At 48.0% G+C, this 13,702-nt stretch overlaps 1 protein-coding gene across 4 annotated transcripts in view; it reads left to right on the top strand.

Moving 5' to 3' along the window:
• The window catches only part of tanc2b (tetratricopeptide repeat, ankyrin repeat and coiled-coil containing 2b), a 165,196-nt gene that overhangs the window by 21,180 nt on the left and 130,314 nt on the right, over positions 1–13,702 (top strand). For all 4 annotated transcript variants that reach the window (XM_049015377.1, XM_049015376.1, XM_049015375.1 and 1 more), the window contains exon 2: positions 1,506–1,623. The gene's annotated coding sequence lies outside the window, so the exon portion shown is untranslated. The remainder of the gene's footprint in view (positions 1–1,505; positions 1,624–13,702) is intronic.

Below are 13,702 nucleotides of genomic sequence, written 5' to 3'. Positions count from 1 at the left end.
TATCTCTACCTCGCAAAAGCAGTGATGCTCCTGGATACTGCATGACAGATATGACAGTGCTTTGGTCCTCCTCTTTCCTTAAAGGAAGCGTAAGAGAAATAGGCACAGCTTTTCAAATGAAGTGGCAGCCAGATCATGTAGCATCTCAGGCCCCACAAATCCATAAGCGGGTATCACTGACATTTGACAGAGCGATAGCATACGATGTCATGGAGGTTGGCACACCCTGACGCGGGGCTCAATTACACCTCAGTTTCCCTGGGACCTTCTACATCCAGTGCACTTGGTGCATCGCCTGCATTAATGCAAGCCCACTGTGCTGCAGTGGTGAGGCTGCAGCCTGTCACATTGGTGGAAAAATATTCACTGTAACTGTGACGACATGAGAGTGCTCCTGATTTCGGTGGGTCTCACTACTGAACCTTTCCAGCAGACTGTATAAATGTCATATTGATGCTACCTGACTCTCAAATGTGCTGGTCTTGTGCAGCTCAGATTAATTTTTCTCTAATACAAATTTTCACAAGAATCTTTGTTTTTGGGTTCTTTCTTTCTTTCTTTCTTTCTTTCTTTCTTTCTTTCTTTCTTTCTTTCTTTCTTTCTTTTTCGACTCGGGCACCTATAATCCCTGGCTGCCCATTTGTGTTCTTTTATGGCTGCGATGACAAGGCTAACTCAGTTTTTCTCTGGCTGGGATCCTTCCATCATAGACACAGTACAGAGAGCTGGGGGACTCTTGCAAAACTTAGAAACCAGAGGTTTTGCTCTAAAGTTGACCGTTAACCCTGTCCTGTCCACCCCTTTGCCTTTTAAGTAGTCTCAGTGGGAAAATTCAGTGTGTTTATAGCGGCAAAGGCTGCAGGGCCAGACTTCCTGGCGGTGCCTTAAATCTCTCGTGTGTCCTTCGGCTCCTTTTGTTCACGGCTTATCTGGTGTCTGCATCTTCTAAACGCTACAGATGAGCCGCAAACAAACCCTGAGAGCGACCAGCCAATTTCCCGTCAGTCCTTTAGCTGTTGCTCATTCAGTGCCCTGGAGATGAAGCTGTGATACTTGGTAAGAAGTACCGCTCAATTCGGCGACAGAGTCCAGATGGTGTGATCTCCATCCTTGCAGCAAAATTTGTGTCTGCCATCATTTACAACTCACCTTCGGTTCGACTTCAGTGACACCTTTGGTGACACATTAATTCTGCACAGCCCAAGGTGTGAAAGAGGTTCCCTTTCCCTGGAGTGTGCCGATTGGTTGTTTTTGACAGTGGGGTTTCTCGCTCCCCCATGACTCAGCTGCACTCGGAACTACCTGGCAGGCAGCTCGGTGCGGCTCGGGTCAAGGTGCACCCTTGGCAATGACAAGGAAGACGATATCGGCAGATGGCTCCCGTTTGATATTTTTGTAGCCCTGCCTTCTCGCTGAACCCAGCCCTGGATGGCATCCTTAATCCCATGAGTTTGCCACTTGCTCAGGACCATATGTGTCAATCCTGCCCATTTTCCCTTTTGCAGAGACTCCCTTTGGGATCGGGATGGGACCGGGCCTGTGGCCCACCAGAGAGGAACGCCACACTCTGCTCCAGCAGCAGTGCCTGTGCCCGTGAGGACCACGTGCCATTGTCCACCGAAGGTGAGTCTTTCCTCCTGCTGCCCCTCAGAACTGAGGGAAGCAGAATGCTGATAGGTCATATTTTCACGTGGCCCATGGGGAGCTCTTGAATGATGGCCGTGCAGATGTGGTTGGTCAGTGGGGGCCTTTGTTGGTGAATTGGTTGTGGGGCTCTTCATCGTGGATGAACCACGCTGGATGGTGGTTCAGACTGTACCAGTTTGTTTGCGGATTTTTACCTTGTCCCTCACACTCTTCACGAGACAGTAGTCACTGCTGCGGGTACCTTGCCTTCTTCATCTGGATGGCCTTTGTTCAGAGCCGGCTTCCCCTGTGTCTCTCTCCATCTGTTTCAAGTTGGCTTTTACATCCATAGAACCTGTGGGACCCTCTAGTTAGGAGTAGTTAAGCTCATCCATGCAGACTCGCTTGTCTGGGATCCTTGGGTATTGGTTGACAGTTGGGTTTTATGGCTGCTTTGACTGGGCCGCAAGGCCCAGAGGGTCAGAGATTGAGACCCTGGCCTGACCTTTACTCTCGGAGCTCCTGGTATAGACCAGCCAGCGACTGTCAGTGTGGTGGCTCACGTTTAGCTACAAGGGAAACACGTGCCGTTTGGTCCGTCAGAGGCCTTCGAACAGATACTCTGAGCTTTGTACTTGATTGATGGCTGCCTTCATACTGGGTGGGTAGGAGATACCGATAATGCTGAACTATACACAACTTCATTAAAACTACTCAAGTTGCAGTAGATATATGTGGAAAGGAGGTCTGACCTCCGGTATCAATACTGCCTGGTCAGATGGACTGGATCCTTGTATTGCTACTAAGTTCATATGAGCTTGTCGGAACAGGGCTGAAGGGTTCTGGTCCTGAAAGGAGAGTGAGCATCTGTGGGTTCTGAAATTACTCTGTGACCGTCAGAGGTCAGATGTTGTGTGTCCACGAGACGCCCATATCAGACCGCCAGGTGGGAGCCAGAGGCCTTCCAATCAACGCGCCATGGCAACGACAGTGATCACAGCAGCAGCGATTAGCAGATTATCGGATTTGATTTTCAAGAGACAAAGCCACCCCCCCACAATATGATAAAAACTATCCCTGTTCTGACCTGGTTGTGTCAGGCCACATAAGACTAACTTACTGAACGTGTCCTTGTGTAAATGTGAATTTTGTGTTGTTGCCTGGGGGTTCTGCATTTTGATTTGGTGTTTTAATAAAGTGAATAACGAAGTAATGGAAATGTAACAGTGCTTTGACACGGAATTTAGAGGTGAGGTAAATAGCTTTGTGGCGATCATTGTACCGTTTCACCACTTACGCTGTATTTTCCACCTTGTGAGGCAGGTTGCTAAAATTAGATACATTCTGAAAAACACTGTGATAAGAGTTTGTCAATGTCACGATGCTATCTCGTCTTTCCTCTTTTCTTCCCTCTCTCTCGTTTTCTCTCTCTCTCTCTCTCTCTCTCTCATACGTACTCTCCTTTTTTCCCTCTGTCATTCTCCTTTTCTCTCTCTCTGCTAGACTCGCTCAAGAGTCTGAGTGTAATTCATTCTTTTTAAGCGCAGTGAGTCCTGCCAGTGAGTCACAGCAAAGCTTAATTTAGCTTTGAACCCCGAGTCAGTTCCCTTTCACATCTGACTGACTTTTGTTCCCACTTCCACAGAGCCTGACTCCTACATATTACGCTTTTCTTGTTGTTAAGTCAGCCGGAAAAGCTGGCAAAAAAAAAACCTTCCTGTCTGGGTTTGGGGCGGGCAGTTTGTGCAGTATGGTTCAGGCCGTCCACGAGATTCCTCTGACTCTCCTTCACTTGCTTTTTAAATATGTAGTATTAAGGTTGTATTTGGGTGGGTTATCTTGTAACACTGTTACCTTTGTGTTTGTATGTGTGTAATCTGTAAGCTTTCTCCAAGCCTCCGTGCCTGGCATTCCTCCCCTGTCCGTAAGCATGTTCTCCCCATTTTCATGTGGACGGCCTCTGGGTATCCTGTCTCCCTTACAGGGCACATTATGGTGGGTGGGTCAGTAAGAATGTGCTCCGACGTGGACTGTGTGGGCTGTCAATCCTGTTCAATCTGTACCCTGCTGGTAACCTAAGCCTATACGTTTTTGCCTTGACCGGTGAGTTGCTTAATGAAAATGGATGGATGAGAGTTGTAGAAGTTCTCCACTGCCCATAACCATGCTTTCTCCTGCATTGGTGTCAGTATTTCTTAGCGTGCTTAAACCAGGTCTTATATGTCTGTTCAGGACTGTCTTGATGTGACCTGGATCCAGAGTAAATCCAAATGCCTTCGTTGTTTTGCGCATACAAGTATTTCACAGATGCTTCCAGTTTGAATCTTTTTTTTTTTTTATCTTGCCCTGATTGAGTGTGTCTGAATTTGTGTGAGACTCACGCGTCGCATCGGCAGCCCATTGGGTTCTGCTTCTCTGTCTTCCGGCCCTTGGCAGGGTGTCAGCCCTGAGGGACAAAGAGGCCCCGCCCAAAGGCCCCCACCCGCTGTTTTCTTAATTTGGATATTTGTAACACCAACCCCCAGCTTGTCTTGCTATATCAGTGCATTAAAAGGATAATTATCCTGTTCCCCACCCCCAGCCCCAGCTTACTGACTGCTACCAGGTTTGCTGCGTCCTTCTAATGATCTGCAGATCAATAATATATCTGTGTGCGCAGCAGACTAGAGACTGATTGTCTGCTCCGGTAGTGATGATGTATACGTTGCCTTTTGAAGTCATGATGTCATTGATTGAAATTACACATTGTTAGTAATCCATTAATTTCTAGGAAAGCAGTGTGCATTAAGCGTTATGATGGAGAATATCTCCTACATCAGATTAATCTGTATTTTCCGTTTTGTGTATATTGGGATACTCGCATCTCCTTTTTCTTCCAGGTGATTTATGGGCTGTGTAAAATGTCAAGCCCTATGAAATATATTTAACTACTTTCCATTTTTCTTTATTTCTGGTTTAATGTATTTTCTTTGGGTTTTTAATGCTGGGGTTTCGGTTTTCTTGCTGCCTCAGTAAAAGCAGACCTACTGACGTCGAATGCTAATATAGTGGTGCACTGCAGCCGCATGCCTGCAGGGTTATGGGTTTGAATCCTGGCTTTTCCTTGTATGCGTCGGCTTTGCACGATCTCCGCATGCCGAGTGAGCTTCCCGTGGTTACTCCAGTTTTCTTCATCAGTCCAATGATGTGCAGTTTTGTGTCTCTACGTTTCCTGACGTGTTTGTGCCCTGCGATGAACGTGCACCCCCATCCAGGTTGGACCCCTGCTATACCGCGAGGGTGACTCAGGAGGTGGGTAATGGTTCGCACGGCTGGCCTGAGTCTCTACAAATGTGCCTGTGTGTGTTTCACACAGAATGCGCATGGAATCAGGACATGACATCAGAACCAGTTGAAAAGGAGTCTGTATTCCTATGAATGGATGTAATTCCTCTGTATATTGTAACGTATGCGAATCTCTTGTAAAAGCATCTATCCAGTACAGGCTTCCGGAAGCTTACCACAGGAATCACAGGTGTAAATTATTTATTTTTTTAAAGCACACGCTCTGCGTTTTTCAGGGTGACACGGTCACAGCTGAGTCCTACCCAAAATATTTAGGTAAATTTTTTATATTTTGTTTCATCAGTGGCCATTAAAGGTTCCGCTCCTGTCAGATTGGTGTAACATTTATTCTGCTCTTGAGTGTTTTTCGACTTTTATTGAAGTGGGAGACCAGTTAGCTGTGCAAGCACTTATATAATGTGTTCATTCAGACAGCACTCAGTGGCTGGATGCAGCCTGACCAGTTTAACCCTTAGGGAGTCAGTTAAACTCCAGTTCTCAATACCCTCCTCACTGGAGCCTGTGGAAGCACTTAAGTACCGGGAAGCTGCTTCTGCAGTCCGGCGGATACGACGTTCCCATCTGGAGTGGCTGGGGGCTGGGGGCCCTGCGCACATTACCATGTCATTAAGAGCAGTAGTATCAGTAAACCTGCGTGTGCAGCCCATCATCCAAGCCTCACGTCATCACCACTCTGCTGGCTGATTATGACCTTGTTTTTATAATGGTCTTGATCACCTTGATGATCTTATTGTTTTCATGCATGCTTCTGTGTCCTCTGTCCGGTCTGGAAGCTGCGGTCTGTTAAACCTCGCCACCATCTGCACACGTGCAGAAAGAGCTGACTCCAATGTCTTCTGGATGAATTGCCATGTGACCCTGTGACACCAGCCTGCGTTCCTTCCTCCGAGATTCAGGAATTACAGAGCGGGCCGCACAGCGGAGATGGAGGGAGGGGGAGGGAGGGCTGTAATTACATGCCATGTCATCTTTATGGTCAGGCCGGGGCATTTGGAAACATCGGCAACAGACGCATTTTGTGCAGCCCCCCCAGGCGTAAGCCGTGTCAGGGCGGGGCGGCTGCAAAGCGCTGGCTAACGGCCAGAGCTGATCTGAGATTACAGACTGTAATCTTTTGTGAAATTACGAGACTGGAATTTTGATCAGCGGCAGTCGTGTTTGAATAGGTAGTTCTGTTCTCGTCGATACTGCGGCACACATATCGGCACTGAAAGGGCCGCATTGATGTACAAGGTGCACAGACGCGCATGTGCGATTGCAGGCGCACACATGTACATACGTAGATCCCTGGGCGCCCTGTGGCAAATAGTAGAACGCAAGAAGGGGAATCTCTCAGTGGGTTTTGTGTTCCCCACTTGGCATAGACCCATCAGACTGCATCATCAGTGATAGAATTGCTGGAGTGGGGGCTACCACCATTAACCTCTACATTTCTCCGATGGATCCATGTTTCTCCTCAGGGTATCTCTGTATGTCTCCACAGACAACATCCACGTTTCTGGTACTAAACCAGCTTCTCTCAGAGTTAATTTAACACCATGTCTCCAAGCGCTTTTGCACACTTTCCTGCTGCTTGCGAGAATTACACGTGTTCCTGGAAGTTCTCGCACGTTCGCTTTTACTAACATTAGCATGTTAGTCAACTGGTTTGTTGTTGTTTTCTCGTTTTCGGGCCAAATCTGGCCGACAGCATTGCCCCTGCTTTGCACCCCAGTTCTCTCTAGCATGTGGCCTGTTCCATGTTAGGGCCTAGCAGGATGGGTCTCTTAAAGGATGCAGAGGAGGCTGCAGAGACCATGCTGAAGGTCACGCTGAACACAGTGAAGGCTAGTGTGATTTATCCTGCAGTAAAGATGGCTTTCAGGCAGCGTTCTTATAAATGCACAGCCATGCCTAGAAATGTGAGCTGTACAGCTTCAACGTGGTTTGCACAAATTGCTTTGGACAAAAAAAATTGTGTGCAGCATGAACACGTCAGCATACAAGAGCAAAAGTGTAATCTTCTTGTGGGTGTCCACTAAAATGTGTTGATGCTCTGCTTCCCCCCGAGAATAAGGGGTCTATTAGTCTGTATAGCCGAGTATAGGTGTGTAGATGGTTCTCATTCAAGAGAAGAGCTCAGCTGTTTGGAAATGGACAGATGGACAGCTGCTTGAAAAGGCTGTGGTGCAGGCCTCCAGTGAAGAGCTCAGATGGACAGCTGCTTGAAAAGGCTGTGGTGAAGGTCTCCAGTGAAGAGCTCAGATGATCTCCAGCAACGCGATGCAGTGAAACGTCCCAGGGCTTCAGTGAAGAGTTGAACTAAAGGGAAGAGCTCCATTAAAGTGAAGTATGGAGATGACACAGCAAGAGGCTTTAGTGAATATCCATCTTAATGCGATCCAATGAAGATCTCCAATGAAGAGCTTTGGCGATTTCCAATAAGGTTTCGCTTAAGTGGCTGCTGGAGCAGCTCACTGAGCCACAGAGGTGGAAAGCTGAGGTGCAGAAAGTACAAATCCAGACCCAGGTTTTGTTTCAACCAACCAGTTGAGTACTCTGTGATTGTGACTTTATACTCAACTAGTTGGTCTGGATTCATACTTCCTGCACGTGAACTTTCCACCTCTGTCTGTAATTGATTACTTTTGTGAGTACTGCCTAGAAGATCACGGTGATGGCCACTGTTGGCTGCCACGGTAATCTTAAGGAGGACCATGCAGTGGATCTGGCTTCACCGCACAGCTGCTGCGGGGGAGACTGGCGACCGCGTGGGGCGCCTCCGAATTCACACCGCCGGGGAGGACGTCAGCAAACAGGAAGCCCAGACTGCGGAGGACACGCCGGCCTGTGATGTAACGGCGCTCCTGTCTGTGATGCTCGCCGCTCTCTCGCCTGCCGCCTGGCTGCTTTCAGGCTCTTTCCTTTGATTCAATGTTAGCATAAAGGCCATTAGACGTTTTCAAGTGAGGAAAGTCTCAGCCTTTATCATACATAATTGTGCGTGTGAGACACACAAGGCAAATGTGTGAAGTGGAAAGCAGGACACAGCTGTTGGTTCTGCATTAAAAAGGCCTTTGTTTTTAATGTGAAATCATGCTTCTCTTTGCATTTCCTATCCTGCTCTCTCTTTTGAGAAAAACGCACACATACAGGTAAGAGCGAAGGCTGGGCTCCAAGAACAGGGACAGACATTTATCTGGCACCCCTGGGGCATTTTGAGGGGGGCCGGGGCCCTAGTCAAGGGCCCAACAGAGACGTGACTGTTCAGCCAGCGACGGGATTTGAATCGGCGACCTTCCAGTCACAGTCGCAGAGACCTAAGCCGCAGTTTGGTGGTGTTTTTCAGAGCAGAGCGGTGCCTTTCTGGGTAGCACTTGCAGCCTCTCGTCTCCAGGGGAGCTGGATTCCCATCCTGCCTCTGTGTTTATGCAGCTTGTGTATTCGTCCTGTATATGAGAGCCTCATCCTCTCTTCCTCTAAAAAAGCATCCGCTTGGGAGAACTGGGATGTCTGAGTTTTCTGTATTGCACCCCCTGTGATGGACTGGCATCCCCCCCCCTCCACCATTCGAAGAGCTGCTAAACTTCCCATGAAATTAATTTCTGTCTACAGTCTGGTCTGAGGTTTTCCTTGCCCTGTGCTCTTTAGGATAGGGCCCAGGCTCAATGAAACCTAGGTCATATAAGCACTTATGGATCTATAGCAGTGTTTCCCAATCTGGTCCTTGGGGAAGCACAGACAGTCCGCACTTTCACTTCCTCCCCGCTCCCGGTAGGGAACAAAAATATGGACAGTCTGGCAGGGAACTGGGAGAGAGTGAAAATGTGGACTGTCTATTGGTCCCAAGGGACCGGATTGGGAAACGCTGCTCTATAGTGGTATTTTGTGTGTTGTAGTATTGCAATAACATGTCGCGAGGAATACATGAGATACTGTCAATGTTAATTTCACTAAATAGTGTGGATGTAGGCAACCTTTTGGGTGAAGTCCGTTTCCATGGCGAACCGTATCCAGATAATTACACCTGGTCAAAGATGAGATAAAGGAAAATGCGAGGTGGTGTTCCAGCCCGGATCGTTACGTCCTCTGATTGCACCTTGGCTAGATAAACTGTTGAAAAACGATTCTTTCTTCCTCCCCCACTGAGCATCATGACAATGAGTGGGTCTGTATCCTCTTTGGCGCGACAATTATTTTATTATATAGCAATTATTTTATAATTCAACTTCGCTTTCAGAAACATGCTAATGTTGTATTCCTGCATGTTGGCGAGGGAGGCAGAGCCTAAATAAACCTCAGAAAATGGCTCCGCGTGGTAAATTGCAGCAACGTCATTAATTTTGCTTGGATAGCATTAACGAATATCTGGCCCGTATCATAAACACCCACAGCATTGTATTGCGAGTGGATGAAAGCTCTGTAGTGTCTCCTGTAATATCGTCGCGTTTGTGTGGCATGTCCTCCAGCTTGCGGCTGAATTGATCTGGAGCTGACCTCCTTCTGTCATCTGATGTTTTTTTTTAACGTTGCCATGGGGATTCCTGTAGAGGAGTCGACGCGATGCCCCAGTGGGGCCCAGAGGTCCTCTAACATATTCGGGGCCTGTGACTCAGAGTCATCATGCAATTATTGCCATGTGTTTTCAGATGTTGCACAGACAGAAACTCTATCTAATATGTCATCAAGCAAAATGACAAGCAATGGGCACCTTTATGTTGCTCAGAAGTGGTGTGATGTAGCACTAGTGTTCATGTCATGTTAATGTAATACTAAATGCAGAAAACACATTCATGTGAACATAAGGCGGCTGTTTGTATACATACGCACACTGTCACAAAGGCCGCGCTAAACTCGTGCTGATTCCTTGTGACCACAGAGCAGAATCTGCCCTGTTTTGCTGTGTCATACACTGATGCTCATCTAGAGAGTGTGAAAATGATGCGGGGTTTGTCTGTTGAAATATAGACAGCATGAGACTCCCCTCTCTGTTTGCAGCACCTGCTGCAGTTGGGGTTGCCATGTCTGAGTATATGGGCCGGCCCTGTTAGGGAGGGCACTGGCGGAGGAGCACCTTGGCGGGTGGGGCGAGTCGAGCGCTGTAACGAGCTGAGCTGGAGAATCTGCGGCTTCCTCACGCCGCCGGGGGAGGAAGCGCGTCCTCCCCACTCATCCATCTCCGACAGCCGCCGAAACGAAAGCGCGTCGCTCCTCCGAGTTTCGCACAGCTTGTTAAAATGTTTGGAGGTGGGGGGTGGGATTTGGGGGGGGGGGGGGGAGAGAAAAACTTAATCTTTCATACGCTGGATGTGGCTCAGTCGAGCTTCGCGGGAGAGAATAATTTGCATCGGTAGAATTAATCATGAGAAGAAGGTGGCCTTTCCAGGTTGCTCCTCAGAACTCATGTTGTAGCTTCGGTCTTTGGGAGGATCTCCTGATGAGTTTAGGCTAAAGCGGCGGTGGAAACCTGACTGGGACTAAGTGGACATTAGTGAGTGTGTTGGCATTACCTGCTGCTGCAAGGTTAAGGTTTGCACACTGTACCTACAGTAAGTCAGAGCTGCAGGATCATCTGGGGTAACCGAATACAGAGCGAAACCTTGGTAATGCGGTACTGGCTGCGGCTGGTACTTCGTCTCGCTCTGAAATTTGTAGGCAAAATATCATCGAATTAAACTGCTTATGCGTTTCATCTTGCGCTCTCTGAATCTGCATATTAAGCCAGCTGAGCTTGCAGTTTGATTCCTTTGACTCTCTACACGTGTATATTTATCAGCATGCATAAAGCTGTATATAGCAAAGATAAAACAATAATTTATCTGTACAAGTTTGTAGTCTTAGTTTTACAGTCACCTCCAAAAATTTTGGCACCCAGAGCAGGAAATGTATGAAACAAATGGCTCACAGCTATGTAATATTTAAACTTTAAACTTAATTATTCAGTTGAATGAACCACAATTGTGGAATAATAAATTTATTCCCCAAAATAATTGTCTCCTTGCAAGGTTAACAGTAGTGAGACTTGATGTTTAATAGGATCAGGAGTCTCCCCGGAAGGGATCTTGTATGATTCCTCCATGCAGGGTCTTTAAAGATACTTTTCGACGACAGTTGCCTTCAGTTCAAGCTTTGCAGATTTTCAGTGGGGTATGAGTTTGGGGACCAACTGCACCCATGTTGATTAATTTTTTTACGGTGTGATATAAAGCTTATGTTAATATTACTGCAGTTTTCTATGACATTCTGTAGGTATGTGTTCTTGTAGCCTCTGGGATAGGCTCCGGACCCTGAGCAGGACAAGCGGGTACAGAACACGGATGGAAATTTCTGGTTATCTGTGTTTCTGCACAGCGTCTATCAGGAAGTACCATTAAGTGAATGTACCTTTGTTTGGTCCTGCAGACAAGTCCCTTTGAATATCGACAGTCACCACTATCTGAATGTGCCGTGTGCCGACTGGCTAAGCAGCACTCTGACCTCACTCCTCTTTTGGTTCCTGCTTCGGTGTGGAATCTGCATCTACTTTTCTCTGGCCGGTTGCTCTCGTTTCCCCCTGCAGCGCGGAGGTTGAGAATGCCCTTAGCGTGTGATTGCGCCTTTTGGCCTGGCATCCTGACTTTTGGGCGGCACTGCCGTAGCTTCTGCCGCCAGGGATGGACTCCTGGGATGCCCCTTGCCATGAGCCGGCGTCGTTATGGACCATGAAGAATTAGATAAGATTTGTTTTGTGATTTTGTGGGTAATTGCAACATAGTTTGGAAATATTCTCAGGTAATGTTGCGCATTGAAATGATGTTTGACTTTTTAGCATCGCAGAGATTTATTAGTTTACGCTCTATGGGTCCGTAAGACACTTGGTCCTTCACCATCAGTCTCGTCCAAGTGTTTGCACTCTTCTCCTTCTCTCCTCTTAGGTGGGAAATTAGTCGACTTCAGCGTATAATGAGGCTTGCAGGTAACTGAGTTTCGCAAACAGGCCCTGTCATCGTGTCGGAAACTTAGCTCATTCCCGCTCTGCCAGCTCCTGCTTTTGAAAGTAAAGGATTTAAAAGCAGTGTTAGTGATGTTATTGTCTAGCAGCCATTATGTAAAGCAGGCAATTAGCTCTAGTCCATGTAACCGGACAAAGACGGTGATAAGAAAGAGCAGTGTGTATTCCTTGGCCGGTTGGAGGGTTTGGGGAACTATTTTGAAAAATGCTGCTGGTGCCATATTCTCAGCATCTAGGTTGTGTTGTTTTCTTTGTGATTTCAAATTTTCTGATGGTTATGGTCTGATTGGTCTGGCTCGTTCCCGCTCACTGCCCACTGGCATTGCCCCTAACCTCCACCTTTCATCATGTGGGTGGAAGGCCCACAAAATTGCTCCCCGTAGCCATTTTGGGCTGAGCTTTGCTGAGTTACTTGGACAGACTAAGGATCCTGTGGGGGTATCAAATCTCCCAATTGGCTTGGGACCTTCTTGGGGACCCTCCAGAAGGAGCTGGGGTCCATGGCCTTACGAGGAGGTCTGATCTGAGAAGAGTCCACTGCAGCCGTCACCAGGAGAGGCAGAATTAAGATGGATGGATGGATAAATAGTCTACAGAGACCAATTGAGGGGAAGCATTGAGCGGTCCATTCTGACAGTCACATTTGTTCAGCTTCTGGAAGGCCAAAGCTTTTTGGCACTGAGAAGTCCCCCCCCCCCCCCCACCAGCTGTGTGGTAGTAAATGCTGGCAGAATAACCCCCTTCATGCCGTTGATCTTCCTTGATCCTTGATAAATCCACTGTGCGTCACGGACGACGGGGGCATGTGGACCGCATGGTACGCTGGCTAACCGCTCTGCTGCAGATGTGCAATGGACCTTCATGGAGCGGCAGCTGGATGCACAGCAGCCTTTCCCAGGCTCCCTGCTCCCTCCCGCTGGCCCCTTCCGCACCTTCGCCGGGAGGGTGCCGTGGCACGACCGCCTGCTTCTGCAGGATTAACACGTCAGCCAGGCTCCTGCTAATGACTGAGCAGCTCCTCTCCCAGGTGTGTCGCCTTTTGTTTAACATTTATAATGAATTGGCCTATTTATATATGCAAGACTTTATTATAAGAGGTGCCCTGGAGATCAGGACACCCACTAGCTCACAACGTCTTGCTGGTGATGATGGTAATGATGAGGTTGATGACGATGGAATTTAATTCTGTGCTCTCCAAACACTGGTGTGGAGATATGAGGCTCTTTGTGTGTTGAGGAAAACTGAGGCTATGGAAATTGGGTTTCTTCTTCAGGGAGTATTTGGTGTCTCCAGGTCTGCAGGCTCAGTCCAAAGCCCTGCTCTCCAATGCACACCGAGCCCTGAATACCATACTAGCTCAGTCCCGACTTTATCTTCACATGCAAAAAACGGATGAGCGGAGCCAGGCCGCCATGACGGATGCACTCACTTTACTGACATGAAGGGGGGGGTCTGAATAATTGCTTTTTGTGGCGAAGCCTTCACGGCCCACGTGTGTCACAGTCAGAGCAGCCCCTTGCTAATTGCAGAGCAGATAGAGCGCCTAGTGATGGGCTGGGGGGGGGAGGGTAGGGGGGCCGTGGTGGCAGGGGAAACTTTTATCTCCTGGGAAGGTTTGTCTCAGTGAGCAATAATGAGCTTGTATGGAAAAGGGATGGGGGGGGGCGGGTAATGCCGCACTTTGCTGTGAGAGTTTTGTCTGTGGTGCCATTTAACATGCGCCACAGGGGCAGCAGAAGAATGGCAGAAATAGAGCACCGC

The sequence above is a fragment of the Brienomyrus brachyistius genome, chromosome 5, assembly GCF_023856365.1.
Source record: "Brienomyrus brachyistius isolate T26 chromosome 5, BBRACH_0.4, whole genome shotgun sequence".
Classification (NCBI taxonomy): domain Eukaryota; kingdom Metazoa; phylum Chordata; class Actinopteri; order Osteoglossiformes; family Mormyridae; genus Brienomyrus; species Brienomyrus brachyistius.
This window is presented reverse-complemented; position numbering and strand designations above follow the sequence as displayed.